Below are 20,483 nucleotides of genomic sequence, written 5' to 3' on the forward strand. Positions count from 1 at the left end.
GTGCTTGTTGTTTTAATGATAATATGTCATGGAGTAGTTGTATTTTTGTCAAGTCTGTTTGGTGTCCTGGAGGCTTCCTGTACCTGAATGGGCATTCAGATTTGGGAAATTTTCTGAGGTTTTCAAAGACAGAAAGAAGTAGCTTAAAATATTCTGTATGCCTGGCCAAATAGTTCCATGAGACCCTTTCTCAAAAACCCTTTCACATAAATAGGGCTGATAGAGTGGCTCAAGGTAAAGACCATGAGTAAAGTCCCAGTTCTGCAAAACAAGCAAAAAATATGCTGCACATTTTATTTCTGTTTTTTTAATCCATGGGTGTTTTTGTTACTCTTTTCTTGTGTTTCTGATTTTGTTTGTTTTATATGATTTGTTTGTGTTTGATTGTGATAAGGATTTAACCCACAGCCTAGGTGCAAATTAGGCCACCTTCTCCCACCAATTTTCACCTCAGCTTGGGCAAACTTTTAAGATGTAGCCCTGTTCTGACCCAGGCCTCCCAGGGCCTCCTCTCCCAGGGCTCAGTGCTCCTAGGAGAAAGACTGGCATGTGGAAATTTCACAATCAGAGCTTGCCTTAAGCTCAGTATTTCCACCTTAAGAGCCACCATTTTCCACATGCTGTGTCCTCATGCTCCTTGGCATCCACAACCACTTACTCAAGGACTGGAAAAGGGAAATGAATGGTTCCATTTTCTCCATTATCCTCCATCCTTGTCAGACAAGGTACATGGAAATGACAATGTGGGGAGGCAGGTCATGTGGAATTTCCTTTGTCTTGGTTTACACACAGAAACCTTAGAAAAAATTTGTGGCATGAACTTTCTGGCTTCTTGTCAGTCCTCCCAGGTGACCCGAATCTCATAGGGGACTGGGTGGAAATGGATGGGTTATTGATGAACTTGTGTCCAGGTTGGTGCTATTGAGATGCTCACCATACCACCTGCTGTCCCACAGTGGTGGCTTTTTGAGCATCTGGTACTGGTGAAAGTGGGATGAACATGTCTCTTCCACCATTGTCAAAACAGTGAGTTCTCAGGCTCTGAGTTGAGAGTATGCTGGTGAGAATAGGTTTCCCAACCTTGGTCTGAAAGGATGTCTCTTCCTGGATGCTTCCCAGAATTCTATTCCCAGCAGATCCATCAGAATGAGCACCAAGGCCCCACTCACACTCCAGGAGCTGTCAATGTATATCCTGCTAAAGAAACAGATCTTAGCTATTTCTGCTGCATACAACCTGCCACTGTGGCTTTTCCTTCAGCTCTTCAAGGTGGACTTTGCCTGCAAAAGCACTGAGATCCTCAAGGCCATGGTACATGCCTGGCCTTTCCCCCACCTTCCTCTGGGGGCCCTGATGAAGACCTGAGACTTGGGGAACTTACAGATTGCCCTGGATGGGATTGTTTTGCTGCTTACACAACAGGTTTGCCCCAGGTGAGGGAAACACAGGTGGCATAGAAATGAGGTCCCTGAAATCAAGGGAAGAGTCAGCTGGAGTCATGGAGAGCAGGAGGCAAAGAGTGGACCACAGGCTTCTGATTGTTCAAGCCAGGGGCCTGAGATATCTGTGAAAGGGCTTCCTGATATGGAGGACTACTTAAGCAGAAGCATCTTCCACCTGCACACAAACACAGATGCTAGGAAGTGGGGACTAAGCTGGTTCAATGGACAGGAGGTGGATGAAAGGAAGACAGAAAATCTGAGGACTAGCAGATTGTCAGAATGAAGAATAAAAGCCCAGGCTGGAAGTGGGTTTTTGCCTGTTTTCTGAATGGGTCCTTGTCCTGTTTCTCCCTCAGGAGGTGCAAACTGCAGGTTTTGGATTTGTGGAACAAGCAGCAGGACATTTGCTCCCTGGGCTAAATGCCTGCTCCACAGAGGACCTGACTGAGCAGAGAGAAACAAATCATGATGAAGGGATGGCAGTGAAGCAGCCCATTAGGCTATTTGTAGACATCTGCATCCATGATGTATTCTAGCCAGATAAATTTCAAGTCAACCTCCTGCAGTGGGATCAGAAAAGAAAAGATTTCCTCCAGCTGTGTTGTATAAAGCTGTATACTGGGAGAGGCTCCATCTATAAAATGCAGAAGGTTCTGTATGTTGTGCAGCTGGAACACATCCACGAGCTGCAGGTGGATCATTTCTGGCACCAGGAGACCATGAGGAGATTTGTTTGTTACCTAGGCAGGATGAGTAATCTTTGAGTTCACCATGATGAGTATCTGATTCTATACCTCCTGCCCCCAAACCAAGTGGTTTTCCTTCATTTGCAAAAGCTGACAAACCTCTGAGAGTTGTATCTGCAGGATGTCTTATTCCTATATGGAAAACTGCACAAGATACTCAGGAGAGTGTGGATGGAAAGCTATTTATGCTCCCAGACCAAAGCCATTCTCTGTTACAGTAGATTGAAAGGGCATTTCTTGGGTGCCAAGGGCTGACCATGGGAAAGTGAGAGAGACTCCAGAAAGGAAATGCATCGACTGCTCCAGTGTTCCATCTTGAATCTTGACCTACACAACTACCCTTAAGGTGCATCTGGCTAAACTGGGGTTGGTGGTCTGTGCAGAGTCCCCATAAGACCAAGACAGATGTGGGGGTCAGACCAAAGATGAGAGGGCTGTGAATTCTGCTTAGCATGTATGCCTAAGCTCAGGTGGTAGAACTAGGAAGAAGAGGACACTGGAGGAGGGAGGCACCCTACACCTGCACAACTCCACATGGAGCTCTGAGCTCACTGTTGTAAAAGGGTACCAGGCTTCTCTGGAATTTGGTTTGGAGCCCAGATAGGATATGGGGTAGTGGGTGTGTGTTGTTTCTCTGGGGTTGAGAGTAAGAATCAGGTGTGAGTAGTTGCAAACAGTGAAACATACTTTGAAGATGACACAGCAGGTGAGTCAGCCTCAGGTGAAAACCCTAGTGAGAAGTAAAGGGTGCTGTAGTGAGGGTCACTGAGCCAGTTGCACTGTGACCATGAAAATCTCAGCTAGAATAGGGTGACTGAATGAACAGAAGCTTCAGTACACAGCCTCCAGCAGTCTGACCTTCATCACTTGGTCAGAATAACCTTTGCTCACAAGTTCTCCTCTCTGGAGGTCATTTTGAAGTGGCTGCATCATCATCACTACTATTCACTACAATTAACTATTCTCTCTTCTAAGGAATCAGACACCCTTAGAGATCCTCTCTTTTAAGTCAAGCCCACTAAAGCTGTCAGACTTGACGCATCTGTCCCAGTGTCCCAGCACCAGCCATCTCAAGTACCTGCACCTACAGGACTGCTCCTTGAAGGACTTGAGTCCAGAGCCCCTCTGAGCACTTCTAGAGAGAGTGGCCAGCGTTCTGAAGAACCTGCTCTTAGAAGAGTGTGAGGTCACTGACTCCCAGCTCCATGTGATCCTTCCTGCCCTCAGCTGCTGCTGTCAGCTCACCATGTTCAATTTCTTTGGGAAAAGCACCTCCATGGCTGCCTGGAGAACCTGCTGTGGCACACTGCCAGGCTGAGCCAGTTAAGTCAATCACTGTATCCTGCCCCTTTGGAGAGCTTTGACCCCGAATGAGGTCATATGGACCGTGAGAAATTTGCCTACATTCGAGTGAAGTTGGGGCAGGTATTAAGGGACATAAGAGCTCTCCATAAGTTCCAGATTGGAATCTTTGTCTGTGTTCATTGTAAAAGGTGCCAGTTTTCTGGCCTGGAGCCCAATGGCACCTGGGTAGAGACAGAGGAGTGTCACCATTCCTCTGTTTTCACTTGTTCTCTTTGTCAGTGAACTCATTGAATAGACTGAGGAAAGGGGGAAGGGATAAATTTTGCTTCAATTAAACTTACTTATAAATTTATTATAAAGATCAAACTCAGTGCCTATTGACTGGTAGACAGAGGCTCTGCTGCTGAGCCCCACCTTTGCACTCAGGCTTTGTATTTTAAAACCAAAGTGCCATGGCAACTGTCATCCTGCCTTCATCCCAGTCTTCGCAAGACTACTTATCAAGGAAAACAAAATTTTAATTTAGCGATGTGAACAGAACATTAATTTGACTCATTTATCAGAAATAGAATTTTAATTTTACTATTTTTTTAAAAATGTATTTTTATATAAACCTTTTAAATTACATTTTTATGTGAAATCTGTAGATCATCATTTTATTTATGTGTATGTTCTTGTGTCTTTATAAGTGGACTCAAGAAATAAATTAAAAGGGAGTGGAGTGGGAAGGCCCTGTCAGGGATAAAGGGGGAAGAGGTGCAGTGCTTCCTGGGGGAAGCTACAAAACCAGGTCTCAGTCCAGTTCTATCTGAACGCTACTGCAGTAGTGGCTCCAGCTTCTGCTCCATGTCCCCTTTTTGGGATGCTCCAATGTGTCCCACAGCCTCCATTCCCCCAGCAACTCCAGCTCCTGAGCCCTTCTTCGGCAGGCTGGACAACAGGATTTGCTCTAGCTATAAATCCAAACCACCAAAAAGAGAGGAAAAAGGAAGGAGGAGAGGAGCCCTTCCCTAAATCCACCCAAGTGCAATTGGGCAAACTTCCTGGTAACATGACTGAGGATCACATCATGGAGACACTTCCACCTCTGGGAAAATGAAAATGATTGATGTGTCTGCAGAAAGGATGCTGCCCCATTATGGAAAGGCATGGCCTATGTGTGTTTGAGAATACAAATGAGGAGAATGTGCTGAGGCCCATAACTGGGAACAAGGCCATCACCAGGAAGTCACTGCTCCTGCATACTGTCCAATTTCTAGGCTTCCCCACCAGCAATTCAGCCCTCCCAGTAGAGTGCTGCCATCATGTCCCATATGAAACCAGTCACCCCCACGAATGGGGACAATGTCACAATCTCATAGGCATTGGTCTCAGATCTGTCCTGACCACTGCCACGGGAGCTGGCCCAGATCCAGCTGCTCCTGATAAGTAGGGCCAAGGAAGCTCACCTGATTACATTCTTGTTACTCAGCTCAGTGCTCTCATATCTCAGGCCAGAGGAAGATTATGAGCAGAGCCCTCATTCAAGCAGGCTTGGAAGGCATCAGGTGGACAGTCCCGCTGCATGCTGGTTCTCACTACAAAAGTGCCCTAGCTTCAGGCTAGAAAGCTGACCCCATGCTTGTACCTGAAGGGCAGAGACAAGCAAACCCTCAGGTGACCATGGGCCTAGCCTTGTCTGATACCACCTGAAGCTAGTTTGTCACCTGACAAAGCCCATGGAAGATAACCAAGCTGTTGACCCATTAGGGCTGGCCTTCTAACCCCTGTTTGAGTTCTCTTCCAATCTTTAAGGTCAAGCTCCATGGAAGCCAGCTCCTGATATTAGTGGCCACAGTTGATTTTCTTTCTATAACCTCACCCACCCAACCCATGTCCCCTTACCTCTAAAATAGGGGAGGGAGGTGAGTCCAGCTCTGTAGGGGCATCAGCACCTCACCTACAACATCCAACATGCCATTCATTGGAGTCTTGCATATTACCTTGACAACAGTTACATGGCTTTTATGTACAATGAGTACTATAAAATTTGTTTTAAAATTTGTATATTTATAGAATTTTAAATATGTTGTGTTTGAAGTTTATTATAGAGAACAAAAGAATTGTATTGAATAAGCATAAAATAGAATTCAAAAAACCCACATCTATAAAGGTATATTTTACTACTAGTTTTAACTTTCTGTGGCAGTGGTCATGTTTGTTCTTTGAGATAGTGCAAAATGAACTCATCTCTACATTCATCTCATGACACATGGGTGTTTTGTTTACAGGCAGCACTGGGATTTGAACTCCAGGCCTTGTGCTTGGTAGGCAGGCACTCTACCACTTGATCTATGTTCCCAGCCCCCTAGATTTGTTTTTCATAAAGAAATGGTAGTTTCTCTCTCTCTCTCTCTCTCTCTCTCTCTCTCTCTCTCTCTCTCTCTCTGAGGAAGGATCTCCTATGAGCCCTGTGGGATGAACTGAAACTTTCAATCCTCTCCCCTCTATGTCCCTTCTATTGGGATTAGAGGTTTGTGCCACCATGCCCTGTGTCTATAGTGGGTTTTTTTTTTTTCTTTTTGCAGTTCTCAGGACTTATACCTTGAGCCACATCCACCAGCCCATTTTTGTGATGGGTTTTTTCAAGATAGGGCCTCCCAAACAACTTTCCTGGGAAGGCTTTGAGCTGTGATTCTCCTGATCTCTGTCTCCTGAGCAGCTAAGATTTAAGGCATAAGCCACTGTTTCATCCCCACAAGAAAAACATACCCTAGTGTAGAATGTAAAATAATCGGTCACTTGCTGGTCTCACTATATCTTCCAATAGGATTAAAGTGTGGGAGCACTCCATTTTCAGATAATTATATCATTCATCTTAGTACAACTTTAATTATTTAATGCTCATTTAAGATCTCTGTATACTTGTTGTGCCTCATTTTCTGTGATTCCAAACACAGCATTTAGGCCTGGCTTAGCAAGACACTCCTGAAGTCTCAGCACTTAGGAGGCAGAGACAGGAGGATAGAGTTCAAGGACAGTTTGAGGTACATAGGAAGCCTTGTCTAAAAGAACAAGGCACACACCAATAGTTACGAAGTGCTTTTTAATATGAATTATCTTTATTTTTCTACTTTTATGTTTTGGAAGTAGTAGGGTTTGAACTCAGCTCTGTCATACTTATAGGCAAGCACTCTAAAACATGAGTCATTCAGCCTATTCTGATTTTTTTACATAGGTTCTCTGCTGGGTTGCAGAGAGAGTGAGCAAATAAATTTATGCCCCTCACCTTTCCCATCATCCACTGCAGGAAGGAATCTACAGCTTAAAAGTGCAATGAGCTCACCTGACTTTGTTTGGTGGGTTTTCTCCTGCTGTGCTTTTTAGAAATGGGGCAGCTCCCTGCAGAGTACTCCTGAGCTGTGGTCAGGGTTGAGAGCCTGTGGGGAGGGCCAGTATCCTGGCACACAGACATAACTTCTGAATATTTTAAATTAATTTTTCATTTTTCACATACATTATATATTGATTCACATAAAGTTAGGTTCTCTACTGCTGGATACTTTTATTCACTTATTATTTATTTATTTATTCATTTATCTACTTGAGAGAGAGTTTGATGCCCAAACTAACCTCCAAGGTTTTCGCTAAACAGAAATCTCCCTTCAACCTTCCAAATAGTGTGCATCACTGCACCCTGTCAAGCTATTTTCAGTGTCTTTTACATTAATGTCTTTTACCTTTGGTGGGTGGGTGAGTGATGTATAAAAGAATGTTTCAAAGGGCTAAAATAAATACTCCTTAAATACAAAAGTCTAATATCTTCTGAGGACAGTAATGGGAGAATGAAGAGTGTGTTTCTCACTTCTTGAATCAGATGCACATGGACCATACATACTGCCCTTTGGGAAGGGGTGATCAAATACATTCTGTTTCCCTCTCCCCATTCATTTCTCATCAGGTAACAGAGAAGGATCAGTTTGTTTCAGTTACTTTCTTTTAGTTCTTTTTCTGAATCACACTACACATTTTAAACCAATAGAAAATATATAAATAATGAAATAATTTCATAGGTTATCTACAGAAAAGAAATTTTCTGAACTATCTGAAACTGAGAGCTTCCTAGTTGAACATTTATTTTTGAAAATTGCAAAAAAAAATTGTATTTCTAAAGCCCTCACACTTTTTGTAACCAACTTAAATTTACACATTTTGAGTATTTCTTTTAACTGATATTCGGAAAAAGATTCTAGTGATAAACTTTTTCCCTCTGTTCTCAATTCTGATCCAAAATGGGAACCATCAAAAAAAAAAAAAGGCAGCAGTAGACCCTATTATTATTCATAGATCTTATAATCACTTATCTAGGAAATGTGTATTGCAGGTTTTCTCTTTGATAGACTCCATGCTTGATCTGTGAACATAAAGAGTCTCATTTTGTCCTTCCTATTGGCAGGTATGTTCCTAAGCATATTTTACTATGGTTAGCTTAATGAATCTTCACAACAACCCTTTGGCATTGGTAAAAGTTTTAGAAATAGAAGGGTAAAGACAGAGAGCTTTTAATAAATAACTAGGAAATAAGCACAGAAAGGTAAAATAACTTATCAAATGCTATGAGTTTTAGGTGTCTAAACTCAATTTTCAGTGCATTATTCATGGGGCAAAGTGACACTATGGCTAATACTTCCAGTACTGACTGCAAAGATTGCAATAGATTTTTGTTCTCTCCATTGTATCTGACTCACTAGCTATAAACTAACAGATTTCCTAAAAGTTCAGTATTATAAACAATCTTTCCATTTTGCTTATGTAAATATTTTTCTCTAATATAAGATTACAGAAATTATGAGTGTTTCTCATACTTATGGAACCCTTCGGTGTGATGCCTATGTGTGTATGTGTTCATGAATGTAAAGAAGGAAACAATTATATGAGCATACACATGTGTACAAATGTCTTCAACTAAAAATCCTCCCATAATGATCCAAGATTCTATATTTATGATAGTGAGAATCCTTAGTGTGTTTGGTTATCATAAAATCTCTGAAGAATGCCAATGTAATTCCTGTGATAATTTACAGCAGTTTGGGTTTCCCCATTGCCAGTCTTCCACTTTCAATTCCCAATACCCAGACAAAAGTTTATCAATGCAGAAAGGTAGGTTGCTCCCACCTCAGCCCCACTCCCATCAATCTAACCTATTCAGTTTAAAAGAGAAGTAACAATGGGTCCAACATGCCTAAAATAAGGTCATCACCGCTTCCTCCTGTCCTTATGCCTTATGGCTGTTGCTAACTTTGACAAGTGTGGTGGCAGGCTGTGGCATATAGACACTAACAGCAATCTTTGCTGTCAGAAGCATCTGGCTATGAATCCCAGCTTTCTGATTAGCAAAGCTGCTTCTTCTCTTGTGTCTATATTCTCATTTTTTAAATGAGAAGGTTGGAATGTTTCTGTGGTAAATATTTTGGGTCTGTGTTTTAAGTACAAAAAAGACTAACTCATTTTCTGGAATAACCCTCTGTCATTATGAATATCTGTTTATAACTTTGTATTCCTTATGTCAAAGTCCAACTTGCACAAAGAGTTTTTGAGCTAACATTTACTTGATGTATATTTGTCTATATTTTGTCTGAAACCTTATAAAAGATCTTTATATTTAATGATTTTCTTTTATATATAATTTTATTTTGCTACCTAACAGTAACAACAAATTTAGCAGCTTAAACAATGTACACATATTATCTTATGCCTTGTGTGGTTCAGAGGCTGGAGTTGGCTAGTTGGTTTTCTTTGCCTGAGTTTCCATAGACTGCTCTGAAGATTTTGACTTCTTTGTGTCTGAGGGCCCCAAATTACTCATGGTTGTCATCTGAAGGCTCTTATAAAGTCCTTGAGGTCACTGACAAAATTCCTCAAGGCTCAGCAAAGTTGATTACTATTTTGGCTTTTCCAACAGGTTTGCTTAAGACATCAAGCCATCAATAAGGTCTCTAGCAATGGTGGAGTGTCTCAAGTGCAAAAGCACGTGCCTAGCCAGCACTGAGACCCTGAGTTCAAACTCCAATACTACCAAACAATCAAAAAATCCAAAGGAGGTCTCTAGAGTGGTCTGATGAATGATGAGGATTTGCCTAATGAATTGCAATGTCATGAGGGAGTGACATCCATCCATCAACTCTGTAATATATAGCTCCTAACACACTCAGAGATGCAACAGAGAAAATGCAGAATTACACAAAGTCATAAAGGTAAGAAGACCAGAAAATCATGTTGTTCTTTAATGATCATTTTCTTTTAAAATCTGCTTTGATTATCACAAGTGGTAATTAGTTTATTTTGTCCATTTATTTTTAATAATTCCTTTATCTAGAAAATATTTTATTTTTCTAATTTAAATTTGTTTCTAGGCTGTACACTTTTTTCTATTTTTCTTGCTTCATTCAAATTATTTTACTGTTAAATTATTATAATTTTCACATTTTTATTTCAATTGTACATTATCAGTCCTATAGTAGATATTATATATAACAAGCATACTTGACACATGAAAGTCTACAATGAAATAGGACTTTATTATTTCAAAGACAAAATAATGACCTTACCAAAATTTAAATCTCATGTGAAACCTTTGTTCTTCAGGAAGCATTGTCATATATGTTTACATATATTTCATCAAACTAAAGTAGGATGAACATAAAAAGGAAAGTGCAAAAACCTTTTCTTAATTTATTTGGCTTTGTTTATCTTATTTGAAATTCATTCCTATTTTACAGTGATCTCAGCTGGCATTATTTTCTTCTGTATCAAAATAATTACCATTTGTCATAAACTTTTGGATGTGTATGGAGATACATATTTAATATATGCTTTTCTAAAAGTACTGCTCTTTTGATTTGTGCATACATACAAAATTTCATGCAAATCTGAACTTTTTATAAGAATATTGTACTATTTAGACATCTATTACCCATATGAATGCACTTGTTCATTAACATGATCATGAAACTAATTTTTAATTCTAGTTTCTCCCGATGCAGCAAAAAACACTTTTAAATTTTCAATCACTGGTCTTTTCTCTTGAGGGATATTTTCATTTCAATAAACACTATAAAATTGTATGTATAAACAGTCATCACAAAATCATACCAAGTAAGGAATGCCAAGGAAAATGAGTAAAGATGGAACTTACAGGATATGATCCTTAGTTAAATAAATTTGGAAATTTGCTGTGTTGCACAGGAAGCCATCAAAGATAGCCTGACATAATCAAATATTTCAATAAGATGTATTTTCTGTTACAAGGCACTGGCAAATGTGGGATGAATGAAATAGGATAGAATGATATTATCTATCAAAGAATAAGTTGTAGTCATTTTTAAAATTGCATTTCACACTTTCATTACATGTTAGTTTTTCTGGTGAAACCAGGGTTTATATTGACATGAAATTTAAGTGGGTTTAGCACTGTATTTTCAGTATTGTGGCTATGACTCTAACTGATGAGCATAAAGTTTCTGATGTACTTTTTGCAGTTGAAAAAAATATTGGATTTAGTGAGCAATTTTTTATCATATACTAGAATTTACTAAGTTAAACATCAAAATACTACTATGAAAAAATAGTAATCAATTTAATTCATACCCTACTTTTTGTAAATACTAAGAAATACATATGTTGATTCGATTATCAACTCTTTACTAATACTCTATCTACATAATATTATTATTTCCATTTAAAAGATAAGAAATGATGCAGAGACATAGCAAGCAAATTTTGGAAATGCTATAACCAATAAATTTAGTACTGGGTTTCAAATATGATCAGTCTGGCTTTAGAGCCTCTTAATATTAACCTCTGTGATTAAGTGATGTGAGAATCTGTGGAACAATATAAACAAAAATCTCAGCTGCCTTTACAATAATCTCTTGAGATATTTCTTCACAAATTGGCACATTCACTTTAAAAAATATATTTAATGCATTGAACTATATAACTCATTTTAAACAAAATTTTTTTAAACAAAATTTCTGCCTTCATAGACATCAATGTCCATCAAAAGAAATACATGCATAGCTAAATGTAGTGTAATGTGTACTAACACCCAGGTAAACATAAAGTAATGTAGGGGGGGAAGCACATTTGCTGGAAAGTAGGTTATTTTGACAAAAAGTAACACCCTTCTTTTTTCAATATTATCAGAAGTTTTGTGAGAATACAAGAGTTAGAGAACTATAATAGAAGTGGAAAAATTATGGCATAGTGTCATGAATATCCAAAGTATACTTGGGAAGAAAAAAAGCATTATATGTGACTAACACATTAAGAAACTGAGCAAGTTGGGATTGGTGGAAATAAGGATCAAATTTTTTTAGATGTACATAGCATTGTGTAACATGCTACAATTAAAGTATAATTCCTTGGGATTACAAAACAGTATGTTAGAACTGTTTTATTGTAAATTATATAAATATTTTGTAGGTTATAAGTTAATATCATTTCTTCAGTCACCATAGAATAAGAATTACATATTTGACTCAAGATTATGAAAGTTGCAATTTTACTGTAACTGAAGGATGCACTTAATCTCCTGTATAACTGAGGTTAGATATCTTTACAGTAGAAACCCAAAATATTAACTATATGGATTTTAAGAGCTTATCCTTCACCTCAGAGAAATTGCAGAACCTAACCCCTGCTTTAGAGAAAAGTGGAAATCATACTCCATTGCACAAGAGGAAGAAAAAGCACATGTATACAGCACCAGGAAAACTGATGCTCAAAAAATTAAGTAAAACATGATTAGTAATACATATGAATGCACTTATGCAAAATATGTATTACCAATATTTATTAATAAAGTTCTCATAAGTAATCACAATTTTATTTAGTTCCTTAATAGTTATTTTATAGTGTGGTATTGGTATAATTTAGAATTACATAGAGAAAGCATCAATTTAATATTTTAAACCTCCTTTGAACAACTCCAACTGAAGATTCTTGATGTGAGGGTTAGTTATAAAGTCATTTCTAAAAACCAACTTTAGAGAAAAGCTTTTCTCGGCTTCTGCAGAGCTACTTAACCATTTTTTATCTATGACTACTTCTTGAGAGCTCTTTGCAGCAATTTATTTGTTCAGCTAGTATATAGTAGGGTATCAGTAGAGATTATCCCCTAAAAGATGGTACAGAGAAATAAGCAATAATGTGTTTTGCTCCACATGTCTTTCCAGACTATGAAGAAACACTCAGGAATAGCTTCACTAGCTTGTATGTCCTGACACTTCAGGGTGAGGTTCCAAAACAGGTTACACTGGTCAGAGTGCATTTTAGAGACAGCCAGCCATGGATACAGAAGCTGAAAAAAAGCTGATCTTGCCCAAACTTGAAAGAGGCAAAACTAGAAAGTACAATCAAACATTGTATGCACATATGAATAAAAGAAAAAAAAACAGCACAAGTCTGTAGCCAGATTCAGGAGATGAAGCCATAGTCAGTACAATGTGTAAATGCAACATGCTCCTAAAGATATCATTCATTCTGGCCATAACACAGCAGCTATGTTTTATTGTGACCAGATATTTCATTCCAATATTCTTTCTAGTCAAATCAATGACAATCATGTTTTCCATTTTGATTTTTAAATAAATTCATGCTTTGATTCATGAACTTTAGATCATTCTAATAAATGATTATTAAAGATTTTTATATAAAAATAGAAATTTAGTCTTATTATATTTAATAAATTACAATATTACTAATAAGATTATTTCTTGCTGTAGTATATGAAGTTATTTTATCATTCCATATTACTTACTATTTGAGGTTCATATTTTACTGGATATATTTATGTGAATGTCCACTGAGAAAATATAATATTTTTATTATTCTGATTACTAATTTTACTTTCATCATTTTCATTTCCTTAGTGGATTGACTATGAATTTTTCAAATCATAATCTTAGAAACTAGCATTATTCGTCATCATTTCCATTGATCATTTAGAGCTAGCTGCTGCTTCTAAAACAACAAAGATGCATTTTCTGTATAAATCAAACCTGTGTGGAAAAGTTACCTGTTCACTTTTACCTTTCATGTGATTCACTGCATATAGAATGGATAAATCCATAAACGAGGTTCACTGCAATAATACACAACAATCAAAGTTTCAATCCTCTCCTTCCTGCCTATTGCAGCAGCACATCGCCTTCATTTGACTATGAAAAGAAGTCCCTGTCACAGGCCACTTGCACAAACAGTCCTGTTCCTAGTAATAAATGATTCTCTCTCCCTTTCTCTACAGTCTTTACAGGTTTTCTGACCCACAATCACAAAAAAAATACTTAGAAGGATTTGTAAGTTCATGACTAGAGTTCCAGTGAAGAAGGTTTATTTCTGAAATCCTAAGACATGAAAAGCATTCTAATAAAAAAGAAGATGCATTGCCACAGGTTCTCCCCTAAAAGGTGTGAGTAGTTCATATTTCAACATATTTAACACTGAAGGGTTTATAAATAAGTGCTTATCTATTCTTATTGACTCATTCGTTTTTTTCAACATTTAATTACTGAGCACCTATGAAGGCCAATAATATGTGCATCTTTTCAGTATTTGATTTATACAACCAATCTATGTTGAAATGATTTGGCATCCTTCTTAAGCACTCAGTCCAAGGAGATATTTAAGGACTTTGCATGTGTATATACATGCACAAAACACACTGATAATTATAAAGGTTATAGTTTATGCCATCAGCATTCTAACCACATCTCCTAATATTTTCCTGACTTCCCTTCAGGATTTTTTAATTGACATGAGCATGCATTTATCCAAATAGCCAGTACCCCTCTTTTTTGTTGGAGGCTGTAATCAGAAACTGATCGTTTATCATGATCAAACATTCTTTTTTCTGTTTTAAAATCAATCCCTAGCAAACTTTCACTTGTATCCATCCTTACCTCCTCCTGTGATTTTTCTGAAATTCTCAGAAGGAAGACAATACAGATTAAAGTTTTCAATGTTTCTGATAATTGCTCTTTATGGTTATGTTCATTCATCCAGTTTTGCATGGGGAATTCTCACTGCCATCTCCATTCCAGTACCTGCATTAACATTTTAGGATCTGTTACTTCATATCAGTTTTAATGAGGGTTAGTTAAGAAAATTATGAAGACCAATCCTCTTGCATAATAATAAGTGCAGAGATAAGTAATTATAGGGTTCCTTCACTTAGGATTCAAGCTTTTTCTAAGTGTCAATCAGGCAACTTCCATAAATGGATCTTTATGGAAGGTAAAGATGGATGGCTGTTCCAAAACTAAAAAGAAATGTAAGCAAAAAACTAAATTAAGGGCATTTGTGATATATTAATCTTAGCAAAAGTGGTTATTGTAAGGGGTTTGAAGTTTTTAAAGAGGTGAATTTTACTCTTTCTTGATCAATGTGTTTATTAAAATCTACTTCCTTAACTCTACTACAATAAAGTATAAACAAATACAATAATTTTTAAAACAAGTGTTTACTGAAAAGCTACAGCTGATAAAATTATAACAAATCACCATACAAGACAGGAATTAGGTTTGCATTTTTAAAACATAAAGATTCATTAAACATGGGTGTGCAGGTGCCTTTGGAGTAACCTGTGTTGCATTCCTTTGGCTATATCCCCAGGAGTGGGATTGCTGGATCATATGGCAGATCTATATTTAGAATACACTTATACATGAAAGCAATGCTAGGAATCTTCTCTGTATAGCTGTCCTTATATCAACTAACAAAAATGCTAGGTCTTTCTTATTACTGCTTATTTCTACTTTTCAATGGAACTGGAGAAAAGTGCAGAACAGGTTCTGCCTGGAAGGGGGAGGGTGTGGGTTGGAGGGAGAAATTACCCAAACAATGTAATGCACATGTGAATAAATGATTAATAAAAAAGATTAATTAAAATTCCAATAAAAAGGCAAGCAGATTTAATGTTTGTGTTGTTTACAGACCCATTCTAAATGATCACAAGATATGCAAGAGTCTGAGTGCTGACAAAGGAACTCTGAATGAAAAAAATAGAAGATGACTTTCACAGTATCATCAATAAACAACTGAAATTTCAAAATCTTTTATTCTCTTTTCATTTAGAAAAATGAGAAAACAAACCTTGGTTTTTAATGTGATCTCCAAAGTATCTTTAAGTACCTGAGAGCTTTTGCTTTTAGGCAGTATTGATTATAGCAAAAGTAAGTTACAATCAATTTAAACATAATATGCTCACCTTTGGCACTTAACTACAATAAATATGAAAAAATGGTATTAAGTTTATAGAAGGCAGAATAAATAACAAGATAAACAGTAAAGCTTTGAGGACCTTAATGAAGAAACAAACCTTGCGTTAATCATAACCTAAATATAATAACATAAAAAAAGAAATTCAGGAAACACATATAACAAAAGAAATTATGTTTCCTGTAAGCTTATCCGTAAAACATCATTGAAAATCATACTATGTCAGTGAAGATACTAGAGATACTACCTTTAAAATGTTTGACATAAAATATAAAGGACAATTCACTCCACTCAGAATGCATATTTAATGCCTCCTATGTACCAAACCATTCTAGAGATTTGAGAAAACAGTTGTAATAAAGCAAAGATCGCCTATCTCATGGAGCTGCATTCTACAGAGAAATGTGAGAACAAGGATGCAGGGATTGCTGCAGCTTTAATACTTCTCACATTCATAATGTTCTGTTATGGTGAATTACTTTTAATTTAACATGTTATAACTTGTTTTAGATTAGTGGCTAGTACATTCCATCTACTCCAAGATCAGCCTCATCTTATGCTATAATTTTTATTTTCTATTGCTTTAAAATGTAAGTTGCTTACAGTACTTTTGGTTTGTATGTATAGTATTTAAAGAGATGTCTCACTTAGAATACACTCTCTCTTTCTAAAAGACAACAACCTTCAATAAACAGGGAGTCTAAGACACTATGGTTGTCTTTTGAAGACCTTTGCAATGGATCAAATTAAATTTCTGGTCAAAATAATAATTTATGTATTGGGTAAGTCACATTCTTTTAGCAGAGGTGAAAATATTTAGAAACTAAATAATTAAACTTTCATATTTTGTAAGGGAAAACAGAAGCCCTAAAACTGACTTGCCCATAGTTGCACAACAGCTGCTGTGAATACAGCATACATCTCTTGATTCCTGTTTCTAAACAGTGAGTTATTTGGGGCCAGCCATTTTTTACACATGTAATTTTGCTAAGAAATTTTTCATGTTTGTCTTTGCCTGACAAACATCTGTCAATATATTACCCCACCAGCCACTTTACCTTACATTAAACTTTGTGGGGTTTTTTTCCTGCAGTGTTCTACACTTAGAACAATTGCCTTATTATGATTTTAGACTTCCACCCATGCTATGACCAAGTACAGTCTTCTTATATTCCTTTGTGGTACCTTAAGATTCATATGTAAACATGAACATATATATGAACTTACTCCAACATGTATAGAGACAGACTATATATATAATGGCTTTTTGGCACTGTTATTTTATGCAAAATAGTTAATGAGTTTGTTCAAAGTACTTTCAAGGTCAATTATCTGTAACTTAAAAATGATATAGTGTTCATTCATTATCACATTTTTAAGTGAGGATTTATGGCTAATTGTTTTATTTAAAAACCAGCACTCTATTGTGTTGCTATAGACTTAGAATCACAATAAAAGAACATATTGGAGAATGAGCAAATCTGTACTGAAGTTGCTTGTTCAACTCATTAGACTTTGTTTTCTCTAAATGCATTTGGTCAAACTTCCACGTAATATGTATTAGTGTTCCTCAAGACAAGTTTCTGTAAAATACTGTGTAAAAACTTTTCTCACACTACACATTTTTATTCCTTTATCCTAAGTCATTCTAAACCTAGTATGCAATCTAAAATTTTGATTTTTTAAGAACATCAGAGATCATGATGCTGGACAATGCTCTGTACATTGAATCAATGCCTGTCATATAGCAAATGCCCACTCTTTAAATATATGCTGAGTTAATGCATATGTAACACTAGATACACATATGAAGAATAAAATAGTCTTCAAAATAATATTGTCACAGATAATTTAATATCCTTTATAAACAAGCATGAAATTTATTCATATAATCTGTTTTTATTATAAAAACATTAAATACTACTTGTCAGGCTCTTTTATAATGATAGTGAAAAATGTCATGAATTATAGAATTAGAAATATATTGAGAAATAGGATTAATTTATATTTTATATTTCTATATCACACTGGAATGAACTGTGTTCTTTCTAAACTCATACTTTGAAGCATCAACTTCCAATGTGATAATATTTGTGAGAGATTTTTTTTCTCTAAGAACCAGAACCCAGTAAATATGCCCTACTTTATTTGCTCCATAAAAAAATAACTTAGTATTAAGAGGGAAAAAAAACAGCCCAAGAGCTGGAAGGAATGTCTGGACATTAAAAATAATATTATGATGGCTGAAATACAAATGGATTCTGAAATACCAGAATGCTTCTGGTTATAGTTAATTAGAAGACATATGGAAAAAAGACAACACTAATAAAATAAATACAAACAAATGTAATTTGTGCAAAATTCACAGTACTGGTAGAAGCAAAGATCCACTGGTTATTTTAAAAAGGACTTCAAGTTTAACTACTTCAAGTATTAAATAAAAATACTAATTAAATACATAAACATATATATGTATACAAACACACGCGTGTGTGTGTGTGTGTGTGTGTGTGTGTAGGAACCCCATCACTCCCTAGTTTGGAATCAACCATTAAACCACTAGGATAAAAAGAAAGAATAAGGTTATTATGTATGTGTGTGTATAAATATCTAAATATAATTATGTGTATGAATGTATGACTATTACTATATCTAATATATTCATGTATTTGTATTTTAAATCTTATGAATCAGTAAACAAAATCAACCCAACCATATTTTACAAGTTTATAAAAGAATAATAATTTAATCAATACATAAGTGAAACAGAACTATGGAATGTGTAGATCAATGAGACAGACACTAATAACAGATATTACAATATTTCCTTTCTCCCTGGGTTTATTACTTTAAAAAATAGATATTATAAATTAAAGTAATAGCACATGCTCATGGTATTGTATTTGAAAAAACGTGTGCATTTTGATTTGGAAAAGTAAACTCTTTTGTAAGAATGTGAAAGAATGGACATATCTAAGTTTTAAAGTAGAATATAAGAAATTAAATGTATATATATATCAAAATGTGCCATAAAGGTAAAAATAGGTCTTTTGTAAATCTCCAAATTACAGAACATAAAAAGTAAGTAAAATCACTGAGTATCAAAGAATTCATATCAAATAAAAGAAAGTTTAATACTTCAATTATAATGAATTGTAGACCTTAGGGTATAGTGTTCAAAATACAGTAGCAATGAGAACAACTCACACCCTGGAAGATAGCACAGTGCTGAAATTCCTACAGCCCATTGCTACCTGTACTGAAGTGTATCCTGGAGAGAAGCCTCACTTCACCTTTGTAAACCTCATTTTTTTCCACTTGCAAACAAGGGATAATAGCAGTATGCTGAAACATATGGTGAAATGGAGAAGTATGGGGAGATCAGAGTGCATTGTATATCACTTAATTCATGTGAGCTTTTATTAGTACCATAATTATCATCCTCTACCTTTTAATCATCCAAGTGATTCAATGAGAAATGCATTATTTTCCCTCTTTTGCAGAAAGGAATATCATAGAAAAAAATAGTAAGAACTGAGATGCTAAACCTGAACTCTTCTTCATGAGATAAGCACATCAAAAACTCTCTAATATTAAACTAATGAAAGTTAAAATAGAATCAGTGATTTTTATATCGGCATCTCTATTAATAATCTGTCTCCAGCCAAGCAGAATATCCCTGTTGGTGTCAACAAGGTTTTAAACATCAGTCAACTAGATCATTAGTACCTGCTGGTTTGGATGATGGCTAAAATGGTAGAGCACTAAGCCTTGAGTTCAATCTTCATTCTTCAAGTGGACAAATAAATAAACAAATAAATCCTTTTAAAAACATAATAAAATACCCTAAAAGGAAAGCCTGTTGGTTGCACCACATACAGAAAACCAAGTCACCCAAAATTGTGCCCTTCTGGGAATGATCTTATGCAATAACTGGCTGAGGCATTGTTGTCTGATTTGGAAAGGGTGTGACTAGTCATGTTATTCCAGAACTTCTTCTGAGGTGGCTGAGACTTTGGGTCTGGACTCCAGGTTGAATTATCTCTTTGCCTTTATCTGCTTCTCTCCTCCTTCCCACAGACAAGTGTGTGGTAAGAGGTGACAGACCAGCTGTGAAAATTATCACTATTCATGAATTCTAAAGGTATATACAGGAAAGCATTATAACAATAAAAACAGTGTGGTAATGGCAAAAAAATAACCCCAAAAAACAGACATGAAGACCAATCACAGCTACTTCCATATGATTTTTGATAAAGGTGCCTAAAACATATGATGGAGAAAATGGAGCCTCATCAAGAAATGTTGCTGGGAAAACTGGATATCTACATTCAGAAAACTGAAACTAGATCATGTCTATAACCCTGTACAAGTATCAACTCAATGTGGATAAAGAACCTTAATATAAGATCTGATACTTTGAAGCTAGTGCAGGAAAGAGCAGGAATTAATAGGCATAGGTGATGAATTTCTCAATAGGACACAAATGGCTCTATATCTAAGAAAAAGGATTGACAAATGGGACTACATGAAATTTAAAAACTTCTATAAAACAAAAAAATGTTCATCAGAATCAAGAGGCTCCACAAAGAATAGAAAAATTCTTAACAGCTTTATATCTGATGGATTAATAACCAGAATATACAGGGAGCTCAACAAACTAAAGACCCAAGGAAGAAATGGGCAAATAAACTAAACAAAGCTTTTTCAAAGGAAGAAGTCCAAATGGTTT

At 36.2% G+C, this 20,483-nt stretch overlaps 1 pseudogene; it reads left to right on the forward strand.

The window, feature by feature from the left end:
• The first annotated feature begins 1,146 nt into the window (after window positions 1-1,146).
• Window positions 1,147-3,562, forward strand: LOC109701830 (PRAME family member 8-like; annotated as a pseudogene).
• Window positions 3,563-20,483: the final 16,921 nt, after the last annotated feature.

Source organism: Castor canadensis, chromosome 2, assembly GCF_047511655.1.
Source record: "Castor canadensis chromosome 2, mCasCan1.hap1v2, whole genome shotgun sequence".
Lineage (NCBI taxonomy): Eukaryota > Metazoa > Chordata > Mammalia > Rodentia > Castoridae > Castor > Castor canadensis.